This window comes from Prenolepis imparis, unplaced genomic scaffold (assembly GCF_030444845.1).
Source record: "Prenolepis imparis isolate NDT839.2.m4 unplaced genomic scaffold, iyPreImpa1.0 SCAF_12, whole genome shotgun sequence".
Lineage (NCBI taxonomy): Eukaryota > Metazoa > Arthropoda > Insecta > Hymenoptera > Formicidae > Prenolepis > Prenolepis imparis.
Genome location: NW_028141170.1, coordinates 12,271,911 through 12,289,516, shown reverse-complemented (window position 1 = coordinate 12,289,516; position 17,606 = coordinate 12,271,911).

The following is a 17,606-nucleotide window of genomic DNA, read 5'->3' as shown; positions in this document are numbered from 1 at the left end:
CTCGCTGAACTGCGAGGTTCTGTACCTTGGAACATGTTCAGGCAAGGTGTGAAAATGCTGGAGACTTCAATTGAGCGTGGACGCTGATGTTCTGCAAAATAGTCTATCCAAACTAAATGAGTAGTCTATCCAATTACTATGGAGATATTGAAGTCTCGAGCATCTTCGTGAATATAGTAAAGTTATTGATAGATTACTCATTTTGTTTGGATAGACTATTTTCCAGAACATCAGCGTCCACGCTCAATTGAAGTCTCCAGCATTTTCACACCTTGCCTGAACATGTTCCAAGGTACAGAACCTTGCAGTTCAGCGAATAAACAGTCCTTTTCAGGGCTAGAAAAACAGTCTTTCTCAAGACTACCATCTGATCCCAGCGATCCCACCATCCAGATGAGAAGCATACCTCGATTCATCGGCATCGTGAACGTCATCGCTCTTCTTTGCCGCAAGCATAAGGTATCGATGAAAGAACTGGAAAACATCATCACATCCGAGTCTTACCGTTTTAATTATTCCGAAGTAATGATGGCGGAGCAATTAAACAAACAGCTCGTCGAGCAAGATTTAATCCTCGAGAGCATCGATACGTTGGACGTCGACTTCGACGCAAGCATCGATCCCTACGTTCCCGAGCCAGTTGATCGCGCCGAATCCGACGACGAGTTCGAGGAGGACGAAGAGTACGACGATTTCGATGACATTGACAATGATCCTGATTATATTCCTGAACCCAAGCCAAAGAAACCTCGCTTGTTCAAGGAGAACGTTCCGTGATGGAAATGGGAGAAAGCTTACCGCTACTGGACCAGACAAGACGATTACAGTCAGCCCATCATTATTTCTCGCGAATATGTCAAAACATTGGGAAAGCAAAAGAGGACCGAAATCAACGTCAAGTCACAATTTCCCAATATAGTTGGCGATGGATTAAAACGTCTTCGTAAGTGGGCCGAAAAGGTCGAAGACAATGGCTATGGCTCGGCCAGAAGCGTCAACTTGCGAGTGTACGAACTTTTCTGCGAGAAAAGAGACAAGCACGGTATTGTCAACGATCTTCAAATCAGAAAGTGGGGCATTCAAGCGAAGAATGAAATAAACCAACATGAAATTTAAGGCATCCCGTGGTTGGCTGCTAAACTTCAAGCGGAAGTACAACATTGTGTCTCGAAGTATTACGCATAAAGTTGGTAAAAACTTCTGGAAGAAGCGATTGGAGTTGGATGCCAAGGCAATCCAATTTGTCGATCTGGTCAAGAAGACCATCAGCGAGAAGAATTATCAGCCTTATGAAGTGATCAACATCGATCAATCGAGATTCGATAAGGAACTCCACAGCTACCGTAGTTTGGTCTTCAAAGGTGCCAAGCAAGTTTTTGTAACTGTAGGTTCGAAGAATGCAACCACGCATTCCTACATGGTGATGGGTAACATCGACGCTTCGGGTACAATAATGAACTTTCTGTATTTGAAGTCCCAAGAGGCAAACGGCAAATTTCCCGAGATCATTAAGTCTGTCTTTCCTGACAACATCAAAGCGTATGCGGGGACCAGCGCGATGATGACCAACACAGACTCAAAGATATATCTGGACTTGCTGTTCCAATATTTAATTAACAAAGGCATCAAAAAATGCCTTTTGCTTGCCGATAGTTGGAGCTCTAACAAGAACACCAAGCTGTTCGAAGAAGTCCTTGCCAAGTATGAAGGACAACTAAATGTCGAGAGGCTGTTGATTCCTGAAGGAACCACTGGTATGATCCAACCTCTCGACGTGTACTATTTTCGGCCGTATAAACAATTCGTACATCATATATCGGATTCCCTTGAGGTATGCGATAAAATTTGGAAGCGAGAAAATTATTTCAAATTGCAAGCATTGGCTCATTTCCAATTCCAGGCGCCCATGTTTCGTGACATGGTCAAATATGCCTTTTACAAGGCGGGTTACTTGAATAAGCCGGGACCATTCAAAACCCCAACCCAATTTTGCTTTTCATTTGAAAAGTTTTCCATCTGCTCACATCCTAACTGTGAGCAGTTTTCCGATTTTAAATGTGCACACTGCACACAATGTTATTGTTTCAAGCACTGCTTGCTTGATAATTTACATATTAATTGTACACATTTACATATTAATTGTAACATTTACATATTAATTGCAACTAATTATAAACACACGCATACACATACACATCCGTATGCGTGAGGACTCTCTTTTTTAACTAATAGGCTATTCTCATGTGATTTGACTGCGTGCGCGTGTTGAGCGTGTGCGATAATGCCCTGGCAGTAGGCTCTGTAGAGCTTACGAGCTGACTTCCCTAGCCCGAGAATCCGGTAATAGACGTTACATTAGCAAACGGACCTCACATGTTACTTTCTGAAGGGTACTTTCTTAGATGAACACCAAACCATCACTTCACTTTTTGGCCATTATATGATCGTCCCTTGTCAGTACACTTTGACGTAGAGGAAAATTTTGCGCTAAATACGCTGTTAAATGCTGACGAATGTTTGAACCACAAATATTATTGCGCTCTCGGTTAACTACATGTCCTGGTTGTGGAAACATTATTTCTGCTTCAGCCACATCTTCGAGCCATTGCCGTATAAACTGTTCATTTGTATATTCTAAAAAATTTTGTAAAATGCAACATGCACTGGTTATATTCGGAACAAATGTATGTGATGTATCAATTTTCTTCAGAAGAATTCTCGTAATCGGCCAAAAGCCATTTCCACAGCAACTCTAGCTGAATTTAAGTGTACGTTGAAAGAATCTTGTTCCGCAGTCACTGAACCAGGATAATTTTTTATTAGCCAAGGTAACAGCGGATACGCTGGATCTCCAATAATCAGATATGGCACTTCCATACCAGCAATATATTTGGTTGACTGCAATAATTATTAATAAAATAATTAAAATATATTTCTAATTACAATTCTTCAGCATAAAATAAGTTATTAATTTATGTATTTACATATCTACACATGCAACGAAAAACAAATCACTTCAATAAGCAGAATATTTATCGTACTTGTGGAATTATTGTATGTATATTTTTATATAGATTAGAGTCTCTAAATACTGCAGCGTCATGAGTATTCCCAGGATGTCGGATGCAAATATCTCTAAACCTATAAATATAAAAATGTTAATAATATTCATGATTAATAAATATGATTATGTGAAAATAGTATGCATTGTTTGTAATATACCTGCATTTGTCATCAACAACTGCTTGGAGATTGTATGAAGGCCAGCCTTTTCGGTTCGCATAATCTCTGTAGCCATCACTAGGAGCCAGTATTGGTATATGTGATCCATCAATGCAACCAATAATTTGGGGTATGTGACATATCTTTTCAAAATTATTTGCTATTTCTATGGCTTCAAATTCATTTGGCATATATAAGTAATCTGCCATCATCTTATTGTTGATAGCATTTACAACTTTGTATAAGCATTTCTTTACAGTAGACTTGTGAATACCAAAAATGTTACCAACTACTCGATATTCTGTGCAACTTGCCAACTTGTACAGAGCAACAGCTACTTGTTTTTGTACCGAGAGTGGTTCTCTGGACTTTAAGAAAACAGGTTTCGGTTTAATTTCACTTTTGAGAATATTACATAGTCTGTGAAATGTATCTTTTCGCATTCTAAAACTTTCAAGCCACTGTGCTTCATCATATGTATTCAAGACGATATAATTCCAAAAGTGATAGCTTCTGCGTTTCATCCAAAGACGTCTATTCGAGACGAAACAAATTTTTTCAAGATTTATCGGTGATAGCGACATTTGATGTTATAATACATTCATAATCAGATTCCGGGATCTTTTAATTTGCAAATAAATTTTTTTCCACATGCTCCATTTGCTGTCCCTTGTGTATAATTTGCAATAATCTGGCAGTTCGCCGTTTATTATTTTCTGTTATAACCATTTCCACCATACTTTTAAAAAGTATTGCGTACTGTAACGCATCCATTTTAATGAAAACAAAAATACTTTTTTAGATAAAAATACAGTTAACTAACAAACGCGATGTTTGCACCAAACGATGTTTGCAAATATAACATAACCTCCAATTTGTTAATTGTACCGATTGTATGTACCTCAAATTCAAAATTTATCTCTTGTTCAATAGATGGCATTCACATGAGGACTAAATGCGACTTATATTAGGTCTAAAAGCATCATTGGTCCACATGATGTAAACATTTCCATAGAGGCCTACTTTAGGTGTATTTTAGATCAGGGCATAGGTCAGGTCGCGCGAATCGTCACGGTGTAAACTAGGCCTACATGGGTTTGCAACTTTAATTTTTCATTGGTACAAGTTTCTACTTTCACTTGGTGCAATTTTTTGATATCATTATTTTTTTTAGTACGATGGGGTTTGCAACTTTAATTTTTCACTGGCGCGCGTGTACTTGGCGCCTTTTTTACCTTTTTTTTGAAAAGGTAAGTTTTTAGGGATTATCAAGAGACACGGTAGTGTCTCGCGTCAAGTTCACAAAAGCGTAGCGATATATATAAGCGTAGCATAAGCGTAGCAAGAGGCACTCCGTGTATCTATACGCGAGTCGGACTGTTGAGAGTATCTCATATTACGAGATCTCATAGAACGGCTGCACTAATCGAATTCTTGATAGGCCTAATCGATAGCTTGGGTTTCAATTATATAAGAAAAGTGTATTTATTTTTGCTATACATGTATCGTGAACAGCGATATTATGACGCAAAGTCCCAATGTGGAAATTTTTGCTTTAAGATTTTAAGAAACATCAACGTGGTGGTCGACCACCTAAAAATGTACTTTTTTAGTTTTACGCAAAAGATGGCGTTAATTGAATGATACTGTCGGTCAGTATTACTGTCGATAATAAATCAGTATTACCCTGGTAGAAATTTATTGCAGTTTTTGATTGATTATTGAGCAGTTATGCTGACTATTTCTAGTAATTGAACAGCAAAACTGTTTAGTACCTCAATCAAGAAGTAACGCTTTTCGTGCAGTTACTGTATAGAAAAAATGTACAAAATCTGAATTTAGTTATTTTGCAGTAAATGAACAATAAATAGAGAAGAATCTATATAATTTAAATGACATAATGAATAAAAAATGTATTTAAATTTAATATCTTATTTAAAATTTATATATATATATATATAATAAAAATATTTAGTTAAATATAAATTTATTTTTATTTTACTTATCTTCGCATTATTATAACATTTATACATATTGTTGTGTCCCCGTATTTGTCCGATTCCCCGAATTATCGACTGCCGGGTATATTGTTCAGCGAGAAGCTCGACGGGATGGAAGATCGTCTCCTAGCATATCACTAAGGGGGTTGTTATAAAACAACCCCCGACCTTCGTTTGTTCTTCGGCGCCATAAGACAGATTTGGTCTGGAGCTGTCAACATACGGACGCATCCTTGACCTTCGAGATTTCCTAGCATATTATTATATATGCACGCCCTATTATATTTTATCGCTTTTCTGTATTGGTTCCTTCTATTAAAATTCATTTCCTCCTTACGCGGGTGTCTTTATTCTGGGCGTGAGTGAGAGTGAGCGCGGAAGACACATTTTGCGAGATATCGCAAAAGCCGGTCCGAGGACATAAAAATATTTATATTATTTATAATGTGTGTATTACGTAATATATGTATATTAAACAGGAACATATTATCGCAACGGGATTAAAAAATTAGAAATAGAACATTTTTTTTCTAATGAAATAAAGAAGTTGGTGCAATTATACAAGGATGGTTTAAAAAGTAACAGCATACTAAATATTTTAAGCTATATAATTCCATTAGAGATACAAATGATATGTTTTTCTACATAATCTCACCCTCCTTTTTAATACACTTCTCACATCGTTGCATCAACTTCTTTATTCCATTAGAAAAAAAGTTTTTGGTTGTGCTTTCGGCCAGAAATGCATCGCTTGTTTGATCTTGTCATCATTCCTCGTCTTTTCAAAGCGTCCGTCAGAAATCCGCAAACACATGATAATAAGAAGAAGTAAGGTCAGGGGCTCGATTCTTGAATTTATTCGCAAGAGAAACGTATGTGCAAATTTTGCTCTTACAAAAAAGTTTGCAAGTTGATTAACTTTTAATCAATCAACTTACAACTTTTCTGTAAGAACAAAATTTACGCATATGTTTCTCTTGTAAATAAATTCAAGAATCGAGCATCTGACCTTGCTCCCTCTTATTATCATGTGTTTGGATCCTTGAGAAACGTTTTGAGAGGACAAAAATTTGGTTGGATGATGACAAAGATTTGGTTGGATGATGACGAAGTCAAAGAAGCAGTGCATTTCTCGCAGAAGGAAAAATCAACTTATTCATCCGAATCATCTGATTCATTTAAATCACTTAATTTCTCTTCACTTTCAGTTGTTACAAATTCTATTTGATTCTTTTCATTAATAAAGAAATATGTATTTAATTCTTGAGAATCGGATGTAGAAGGAGCAGATGTAGAAGGAGCAGATGTAGAAGGAGCAGATGTGGAAGGAGTAGATGTTGAAATTGGAATATTTTTAACTTTTTTTCTTCCACCATGCCAATCTCGAGCATTCGATAATACTTTTCCTAAAGCACTCAAGATTTCCTTTTCAGATAAAGATTTATCTGCAGTGCTTTTATCCAGTAATATAATATCTATAATATTAAAAATTTAATTTAATTAATTAAATGAAATACAGTCTATTTTATAACACATAAAAAAAGTATAAAAAATATATTAACTTTTCATGCAATGATAAAAGGCCATATTGCACATAATAAATTTATCATTCACTTTCTTTGATCCAGTGAACTTTGTTGCGATCTCTGCTGTCATAAATTTTTTAAACATATTTACTAATGATTTACTAATGACTTGATCTTTATCTGTACATGTTCTGAGTATGTTATTCTGAAAACAATATAATCAATTGCACTTATTACAATATAATTCAATAATAATCAAATAAATATATATTATAATTTAAAATTAATAAATATTATTTTAATTTTGCTCACCACGTCTGCAAGTAGTTTATCCTCATCTTTCAATCTCTCATTAAATTTTATAAATTCCGTCAAATTGTTAATTGGGAGAGAGAGATTGTGATATTGAAAGAATTGATCAGAGTTATAAATAGGAGTTTCTTTTCTTTGTATTAACTGGTTACTAATATTTATTATTTTTCTTTTAATAAATTGGATATCACACTTTAAACTTATTATATCCGTTGCTAGTGTTTCTAGACCGGATTAAAGAGTATGTATCAGTTTTCTTGATTAAAATAAAAAAAGATTATTTATGATTTATTATATATTATTTAACATTTGTTACTTAAGGGTGATTGCTGAATAATAATATCTGAAGTGTCACTGGAGTTATGTTTTGAAAAATTTTGACACTAGCTTACTGAAAATTATTATATACATAAATTACTATTTAATTATAAATAAAATTGTTTTGTTAAAATCTCATTACATCAAAATGTTACCTTCATTTTCTAATGATTTTCCTAGATTTTCGATATTAATAGAATGATCCAATGTATGTTGATTGCTCTTATGCACTTCTACGACATTACACAATAATTTCTGCTTTTTATTTATATTCTTTGATGTAATGTTTGTATCAGACAAATCATTATTTTTTTGAATTTTTTTCTTCTTTTTTAAATTTACTTGGGATACATCTTCATCAGATGTGATCTCTGAAAATAATTGAGTGTTATAAAGTTTTTATATAGAAACTCCTATTTGTAACTCTGATTAATTCTTTCAATATCATAATCTCTCTTTCCCAATTTATAATTTTATAGCATTAGACATTCACATATAAATTACCTTTGAAGTCCGGAAGATTTGTGATTTCACTACCAGTTTTATGCACGGCCATCTTTTTTTAAAATCGTTAGCTAGATTTTTAAATTTATTTTGTTTAATGGTGGTCTCTGCTTCTTTTTCAATTAAAGTGACATCATTATCGGATTCCAATGTAAATACATGTTCTTCTTTTTCTAAACGTGCAAGTTTATCCACTGCTTCTTGATATGTCTCTATTAGAAATGTATATGTATTGTATATGTTTATTTGAAATATATATTTATTTTATTAATAATATACATGAATTATGTAACAGAAATAATGTACTTACTGGCACGCCCTTTTAAAATTACAGAATAAATGGACCATTCTTCTAATGGATAATCCAAATTTTTTACTAAATCATGTAAAGTATTAACATTTTCCGGTGTATACGGTGGGCTCAAAAATCGTGTAAAGCATTTTTTAGTTTGAGAATTATAATCTACCCAAAAAGTAGGCACAATATCAATTTTTTTAATTAGAGGTCTTCTCCCTCTTGTTATGAATTCCACCAATGAATACATATGTAAATTTTCCGCATTGTCCATATCTATTAGAAAAAACACATTTTATTTTATGTATCTAATAAAGATTATTAAATGTTACGCAAAATGTTTGGACGCACGAGAATAAGAAACTTCTGGTCCAAACAATAGTAAAAGTTTCTAATAATATTCAAACTTGAATATGTATATCTTTATTTAACATACAAATATTATAACTAATGATAATTACTTACTTATAATCTTTTATCACTTTTTATAATATTTTATAAAAATACATGTGACATGTGGTCATTTAGGTTACATAAATTGTTTTTGTTTCTAACAAAAACAGAGCACGCTCAGTGCATCAACAGTCAGGGCTGTATGTTAGAAATATACAAATTCGAATTTTAAAGTTGGAATATTATTGGGAATTTTATTCTTTTACTATGTTTAGACCAGAAGTTTCTTATCCAACTCTTACGTCCAAGCATTTTGCATAGCATAGCATTTAGTAATTTTTGTCAGATAATTATTTTTTTTTTTTTAGATATGGGCTATGCGAAAAATTTACATATGTATTTATTAGTAGAATTTAAAAGGTAAAAGGCCTCGAATTATAAAAATTGAGATTGTTCCTACTTTTTAATTGGATTATAATACTCAAACTAAGAAATGTTTTACACGATTTCTAAGTCCACCATATACATCAGAGAAAATGTAAATAATTTACATAATTTAATAAAAAATCTTGAATATCCATTGAAAGAATGGCCTGTTTAATCTATAATTTTAAAAGGGTGTGCCAATAAGCATATTTATTTCTATAATCCATGTGTATTATTTATGAAATAAATATATATTCTAAATAAATATATACATTACATCACATGTTAGATGTTTAAGGTTAGGATTAACTTAAGAAAGTAATGAATGAAAGTACAACAATTAAACACCAAAGAAAAACCCGGAGAGCAGCAGGAGGTCAAAGATGAGTACACATTATCTAGTAAATAGTTCCTTTAATAGAAGACAAGTACAAATTCTACAATCTTGACCAGAGCTTTGCTCGTAGAAAATCAAGGCATCGAAATGCAACTCTAAATGTAAACGTAATTAAATAACAATATTTAGGCGTAGCTCCACCAATAGCATCACAACAAAAAAAACTATGATATATATCTACATATAGAACGAGAATCGGGGGTTTTACGTGTCAAGGGATCGATCCGATAAGCTCAACTGTAAATCAAGCTTGGTCGGAAGAGAGAAACACCCAGATCCCTTGACGAGTCTCCGAACCGGAAGCTCAGAGCCGTCCCACCGTTCCCTTGTACTTTGCTTCCTGTTGCGTTGTTCGTCGTGGTCAGCTTGGCTGGTCGGCTGATGATTTGAAGCTATCCAGGCTACTCCCGAACGCCAGTGAATAGTCGTGGTCGAAACGCTCGCTGCAGCCACTGTGCCGGTCTTCACAATCCCGCTCCCACGCTTTACATCACACTCGAATAGAAAAGAATATTTCCTGACGCATGTACTCGTGCGAACAGCCAAGCAGCCATCTTGAGAGAGCGAGAGATATGGAAGGGGGGAGATCTCCGCGCTGTAAGCGCTTGAGACGCCTCTAGCGTTACGACGTGAAACGTCTCGATGCAAGCATTTGGAATCTGCCGCTCGTAGAGAGGCGCTATTTTGTTTTGATTTGAATTCTTCTCGTAGAGAAGTACTATGCTGAGAGAGAGAGAGAGAGAAAGAGAGAGAGAGAGAGAGAGAACTACCTTTTTTTGAACATTTCTGCCCGCCATTCGTTAACGAGCGTTAACGAATAAATTATGAAGGAGTATGAATGGGAAGAGGGCTTATCTTGACTACTGGTCATTTGATAGTAGAAGATTGAGTTCGAATAGAAACAACTCGCACCTGACCGTCTTTTCTTGGATGTATTTGAATGATTCGACCTAAAGGCCACTTCGAGGGAGGATATCGTTCATCTATAATTAAAACAAGAGAACCTTCCTGTAAGGAAGGACTGGTTTTATTCCACTTATACAGAGCAAGATGCCGTTGTAAGCACTCTTTCGACCAGCGTGTCCAAAAACTTTCTAGCATCTGTTGGGTGAGTTGCCACCGAGAGAGGCGAGAACACTTTACTGATAAAAGTGACGGCTCAGGTATGGTTTTGAGAGCACTTCCCGTAAGAAAGTGCCCGGGAGTTAGTGTTTCAAGATCCTCTGAATCGTTGGAAAGAGGACTGAGGGGCCTAGAATTAAGCACTGCTTCAATTTGTGTTAGAAGTGTATTCATTTCCTCATAGGTAAGGAGCGTATCACCGACGACTCGCCTCAAGTGATATTTCACTGATTTAACTCCTGCCTCCCACTGGCCTCCGAAATGTGGAGAGGCAGGAGGATTGAATAGCCATTGAGTTCCATCATTAGCTAGCAAACTAGCCAATTCTCCTAATTCTGTTGAACTTATTGCGAAAAGATTTTTAAGCTCCGAATCTGCTCCTTTGAAATTAGTGCCGCAATCACTTTTAAGAGTGGCACATATTCCTCGTCTTGCTGTGAACCGTTTGAAGGCTGCGATAAATGCATCAGTAGAATAGTCTGTGACTAATTCTAAATGAATTGCGGATGTTGCTTGGCTTACGAAAAGAGCGATGTATGATTTGTATGTACGAGAATTCTTTCCTCTCCAGTTTTTGAGTAAAATTGGCCCCGCGTAATCTACCCCAGAATGAAGAAATGGACGAGAGGGTGTTACTCTTTCGATCGGCAATTGACCCATAATTTGCTGAGCTCTTTGTTTTCGATATCGAGAACATCGTACACATTTGAGAATGAATGAACGTACTGGACCTCTTCCTCCAATAATCCAGTATTCATCTCGTAGAAGAGTTAATGTTGACTGAGTTCCTCCATGAAGGGTTTTTTGATGAGCATCAGAAATAATGAGAGAAGTGAGTGTCGATTTCTTTGGGAGAATGAGAGGATGTTTAGCTGAGGCGGGTAATTGAGATGAATGGAGACGACCTCCAACACGCAATAATCCCTTAAGATCCAGAAGGGGTGTTAACCGTAGAAGAGAATTGAATCTAGGCAATGATTGTCCTCTTGATATGATGGAGAGTTCTTCTTTGAAGTACGATTGCTGTGTGATTTTAACCCAATGAAATTTCGCGATTTCCAACTCTTGAGTAGTTATCGGGTCTGTTATTACAATATCGGATTGTCTTCTAAACCGCTGAATTGCTCTTAAGCACCAACTAGTCACGCGTAACAACCGTGTGAGACTTAAGTATTTATTGATAAGATTCCAAGGTTCTTTAGGTTTTGCAGTAGTAATGACATAGGCGTTGGTGGATCGTTCCTCGAGGTTATCCTTGGTCGATGGTGGTAGCGGAGATTGAGGCCATGTTGTTGGAGATTGCGAGAGCCAATGAGGCCCGGTCCACCATATAGAGTATTCAGATAATTGCATGGGTGATAAGCCTCGGGTGGCACAGTCAGCTGGATTATCCGTACCAGGAACAAATTTCCAGTTAGCTTGAGGCAATGTCTCTTGGATGAAACATACTCTGTTGTAAACAAAGTCTCGCCATCGAGATGGATGATTATTTATCCAGGTGTATGCGACGGCAGAATCAGTCCACATAAATATTGGAGAATTTGAGAGTTCTAGAATCCGGAGAACATGAGATGTTAGTTTAGTTAAGATGACGGCTCCGGTTAGCTCAAGTCGTGGAATTGTCATTCTTTTTAATGGTGCGACCTTCGTTTTGGAGCATACTAAACGGGTAGTTGTCTTTCTCGTTAGTGGTTCGAATATAGACAACAGCAGATATAGCCTTTTGAGACGCATCACAAAATCCATGAATTTCCTCTTGATGATTCGATTGAGTATTTAACCAACGAGGAAATGTTAAATTTGACATGTTTTGAAGTTGATCGACAAACTTGATCCATTTTGCAGCAAGGTGTTGAGGCAACGGATCATCCCAATCGATTTTGATGACCCATAGTTCCTGAATAATCATTTTAGCTTGAATAATGACTGGTGATATTAAACCGAGAGGGTCAAATAATCTTGCGATTGTCGACAAAATGCTTCGTTTTGTAATAACTGGAGATGAAGATAAGTTAAGCGTGAATTGGAATATGTCCGCAGCAGGTTTCCAGCATAGCCCTAGTACTTGAATTGTGGTGGAATTTTCGATTTGTAGACACGTCGAATTCACTCTTCTTTCAGCTGAAATTGAGTTAAGGACTTCAGAGTTGTTGCTTATCCACTTTTGAAGAGGAAAGCCGCTCGCCTTACAGAGTTGGTTCAATTGTTCGACAATTTCATGGGCTTGCTGAATTGAATCACTACCTCCAAATAAATCATCAACGTATCTTCCGCGTTGCAAAATTGGAACTGCTTGTGGAAAGTTTGCTCCTTCGTCAATTACGAGCTGATCCAATGTACGGAGAGCTAAAAATGGAGCGCAAGCCAACCCGTACGTAACCGTAGTTAATTGATAAGTAATAATATTGTGAGATTGATCCAACTATAGTATACGCTAAAAGTTCCAGTCTACTTTTATTTGGCGATACATTTTTTCCACGTCAGTGGTATCGAAATTGACGAAACCAAATTAAGACGTCAAATAAATCTCGTTGCAGTTTTGCTCCTGTATGTAGTAAGTCGTTTAGGGATAGGCCTGTGCTGCTAACACTCGACCCATTAAAAACAACTCGCAGTTTTGTTGTTAGACTGCTCTCTCGTACTACTCCATGATGCGGTAAGTAGAAGGACAATGGTGGTTCTGGCTCGTCATCTGGAACACGTCTCATGTGATTTAGGCTCTCATATTCTTCCATGAAAGCGGAATATGAATGTGAATAGGTTTTATCTTGTTTTAATCTCTTGGAAAGAGAATTAATAGTTCGTATGGCCTTTGACCGCGAATCCCTTAAGTTCGTTTCGGATTGCCTAAAGGGGAGTCGTATTTGATATCTTCCTTCAGTGTCCCGAGAATGCGTGGTAACGAAGTGCTGTTCGCAATTCTGAGCTTCTAATGACAGAGATGATGCAGAAGTGGTCGGGATCTCCTCAATTTCCCAGAATCGAGAAATTAGATCGTGAAGCTCTCGATTCAGTGAGACGTGATATCCTTGACGTTTATTGAGCTTCATACCAGATCCAGATAGGCCTGATATAATCCATCCTAATTTCGTCTCTTGTGCGATTGGAGAATTCTCGTCTCCCTTTACAAGGCCGCCTTCAATGATATTCGCATAGAAATCTGCTCCTATTATAATGTCTATTGATTTTAGTGAATTCTTTATCAGCTAATTGGAGTCCCTTTAAATGAGGCCAGTTGCGCTTTTCAGCATTAAAGGATGGAATAGTGTCAGTAAGTTTTGGCAATATGTGGGCAGACATAAAACATTCCGGTGAAGAATTGAAGTGCGGTCTAATTTTAAAGGAAACGACACCTCTTGTTTTGTTGGATTTCTTACCTCCTATTCCGACTAACGAGATGAAGGATTGAGTTCTTGGTAGTCGTAGTACTTGTGCTAGGTGTTCGGATATCAAGGAGATTTCAGATCCTTGATCGATTAAAACTCTGGCCTTTGTAGTTTCTCCATTGGGAGCTATAATTATAACTTGAGCGGTAGCCAGAAACACTGACGATATCGTAGTCTTCGTTTGTCGTGCAGTATGTAAAACATTAGCTTCGTTGGATTTAGAGCTTGTTGAGGATGAATCTCTTAGTTTAGTTCCGGAATCAGATATAATTTCCTTAGATTGGTGAATCGTTGTGTGATGCTTGTGACCACACTTCTGACAGCGTTTGGTTATGCGGCACGCAGTAGCTCGATGGGATCCCAAGCAGTTGTAACATAGTTGATGTTTCACGACGAGTGCCAATCGTTGTTGAATCGATTTTGAGATGTATTGCGGACATTTTGCAACATAATGATTGGCAGAACAGATTTTACAGGAATTTGATTTGCTGGGATTGCCTTCCTTAGCCTTTCCCTGAAAATGAGACTTAACGGAACTTTGAAATGCTAATTTACCTGTTCATGACTTTTCAAAAGCTTGGAGCGAGAGTAAACGAGTTATCAAAAATTCGCTGAATTGCTTCCAGGTTGGCGGCTCCTTAGATGATCCCAGGTGATGCTCCCAAGCTTTGACGGATTCTGAGTCGAGTCGTTGAACGGCGATAAAGACCAGAAAATCATCCCATGTTTCCACAGGTCGCTGTAAGGTTTTTAATGTGCGGTAGATTTGCATTATACTTGTATAGAGTTGTTCCATTTCGTTTGCAGATTCCTTTGTCATTCGCTTGAGTTCACTAATGAATGAAGAGCTGCGTTGACCAACAATCGTTTGTTTTCATAAAATGCAATAAGTGCATCCCAGGCCTTTTGGAAATTATCTGCTGTTAGCGTGGTGTTTTTTAATAGATGAGAAGCAGATCCGATTAAACTTGTTTTTAGATATTGCAACTTTTCTACTGAAGTTAGAGTTGGATTTGCCAAAATGAGAGAGCTAAATAAATCTTTGAAAGACAACCAATCCGCTGGAGTTCCACTAAATTTAAGAATATCTATGCGAGGAAGTCGGGCATGGTGAAAGAAAATAGGAACATTTGATGTTTGAGAGTCAGAATGATTCGATGGTGTTCTTGGTCTAATTGAATTTTCAGAATCAAGAAGTGAAGTCATCTTTTCGACTGACTCGAGATAACACTCATGTGTTACTGAGAATAATTTTTCTGAAAAGTATAAATTATGCTGTAAGCATGATTTATCCTCTGAGCTCAATTTAGTCATAGACAATGTAATGGCATCAAGTATAATTGAAAACTTTTCCCAGTTTTCCTTAAGGGAGGCAAGTCGTGCGTGCACTCGATGGGAAGTAATGTTAGTGTACCCAACTTTGGTGAGATTGTCATATGCATTTTCAATTAAATCTTTAAGAGAGAGCTGTTGCTCGATTCGTCTTTCAATATGATCAACTCTCATCTTGTCGTCCACGCTGCTCAGTATTATCCGGCTCGAAGGACCAAAATGTTAGATGTTTAAGGTTAGGATTAACTTAAGAAAGTAATGAATGAAAGTAAAACAATTAAACACCAAAGAAAAACCCGGAGAGCAGCAGGAGGTCAAAGATGAGTACACATTATCTAGTAAATAGTTCCTTTAATAGAAGACAAGTACAAATTCTACAATCTTGACCAGAGCTTTGCTCGTAGAAAATCAAGGCATCGAAATGCAACTCTAAATGTAAATGTAATTAAATAACAATATTTAGGCGTAGCTCCACCAATAACATCACAACAAAAAAAACTATGATATATATCTACATATAGAACGAGAATCGGGGGTTTTACGTGTCAAGGAATCGATCCGATAAGCTCAACTGTAAATCAAGCTTGGTCGGAAGAGAGAAACACCCAGATCCCTTGACGAGTCTCCGAACCGGAAGCTCAGAGCCGTCCCACCGTTCCCTTGTACTTTGCTTCCTGTTGCGTTGTTCGTCGTGGTCAGCTTGGCTGGTCGGCTGATGATTTGAAGCTATCCAGGCTACTCCCGAACGCCAGTGAATAGTCGTGGTCGAAACGCTCGCTGCAGCCACTGTGCCGGTCTTCACAATCCCGCTCCCACGCTTTACATCACACTCGAATAGAAAAGAATATTTCCTGACGCATGTACTCGTGCGAACAGCCAAGCAGCCATCTTGAGAGAGCGAGAGATATGGAAGGGGGGAGATCTCCGCGCTGTAAGCGCTTGAGACGCCTCTAGCGTTACGACGTGAAACGTCTCGATGCAAGCATTTGGAATCTGCCGCTCGTAGAGAGGCGCTATTTTGTTTTGATTTGAATTCTTCTCGTAGAGAAGTACTATGCTGAGAGAGAGAGAGAGAAAGAGAGAGAGAGAGAGAACTACCTTTTTTTTGAACATCACCATTAAGCAAAATAAATTTAAAAAGCTAAGTAAGGATTTAAAAAAGATGGCCTAAAGTGAGTGGCGAAATTATAAATCTTTCGAACTTCGAAGGTAATATATATTCTATATGAATGTCATATATATACATATATAATAAAATTGATTTTTACCTTAAATAGATAAATCTTCTGTTTTGCTAACAGCATTCAAGTTTAATAATGTTTATAACAATGGCATAACAAATATTTTAGTCAGTTCATCTATTGTGAAATTTGTTTCCATTCTTATTAATTTGTATTTGATTTGATTCACACATATATTAACATTCTGCCTTTCAATGTTTTGCATAATTTCAAATGTATATAATTGAGTAGAAGCAAGGATAATTATACAAAGTATTAATTTTATCATATTTTTTTGTATTACAATAAATATTGTTATTTCTCAAAAATATTTTGTTTATTTCCATAACAGTCCCATTATTCAGAAGTATCACATTGTTGGGACATTTTGATGTTAATAGGTATTGTTTATATTTTATTTGCAAAATGTCATCATCAGAATTTTTTCTTATGATTTCTTGTTCTTGAGGTAAAGTGACACTTTTTTCTGCATGACGTTTCTTTTCATACTCTCGGCGACAGAATTGTGACACAGTATGATGAGGAGAACGTAAAATATTTTTGATTTTTCCAAGATGAGATTCAAAACTGTACGCACTTATTAAATTTATAGGACAATTCATAATTTCAACATCATCTACAATATGATGTAAATTATGAACATTTATTGTAATAAAGTGTTTTCCATATAAATCTTTAGCAACTGAAATAAAAGTGTTTAAATATTCTCTTGCATATTTCAAAAATTTGTTATTTATTCTTGTAGATAATAAACGATATCCAACATGTAATAACAGAAAATGGTTATATTTGAAATCATCAAGGATGCGTCTCAAAACAATTGGACCACAGTATAATAAGAAGAATCTGTATTCTGCTGCCTTATAGTTCTCAAAATATTTAATGCTGCGAAATTTTCTATCAAATTCATATGGAATCCATTTTCTTATGAAATTAGTTCGCCGATCAAGTTCATTTGTTTCCGTAACACTTAATTTTACATTTTTATGACATAACCAAAAATTTAATAATCTTTTCAATACTCCTTCATCAAACAAATGCATTGGATCTATAATAATACGAAATGATTGATCATGTTTATATTTGGTTCCACATAAATAAGTGCAGATACTCCAATGTGATGATTTACATC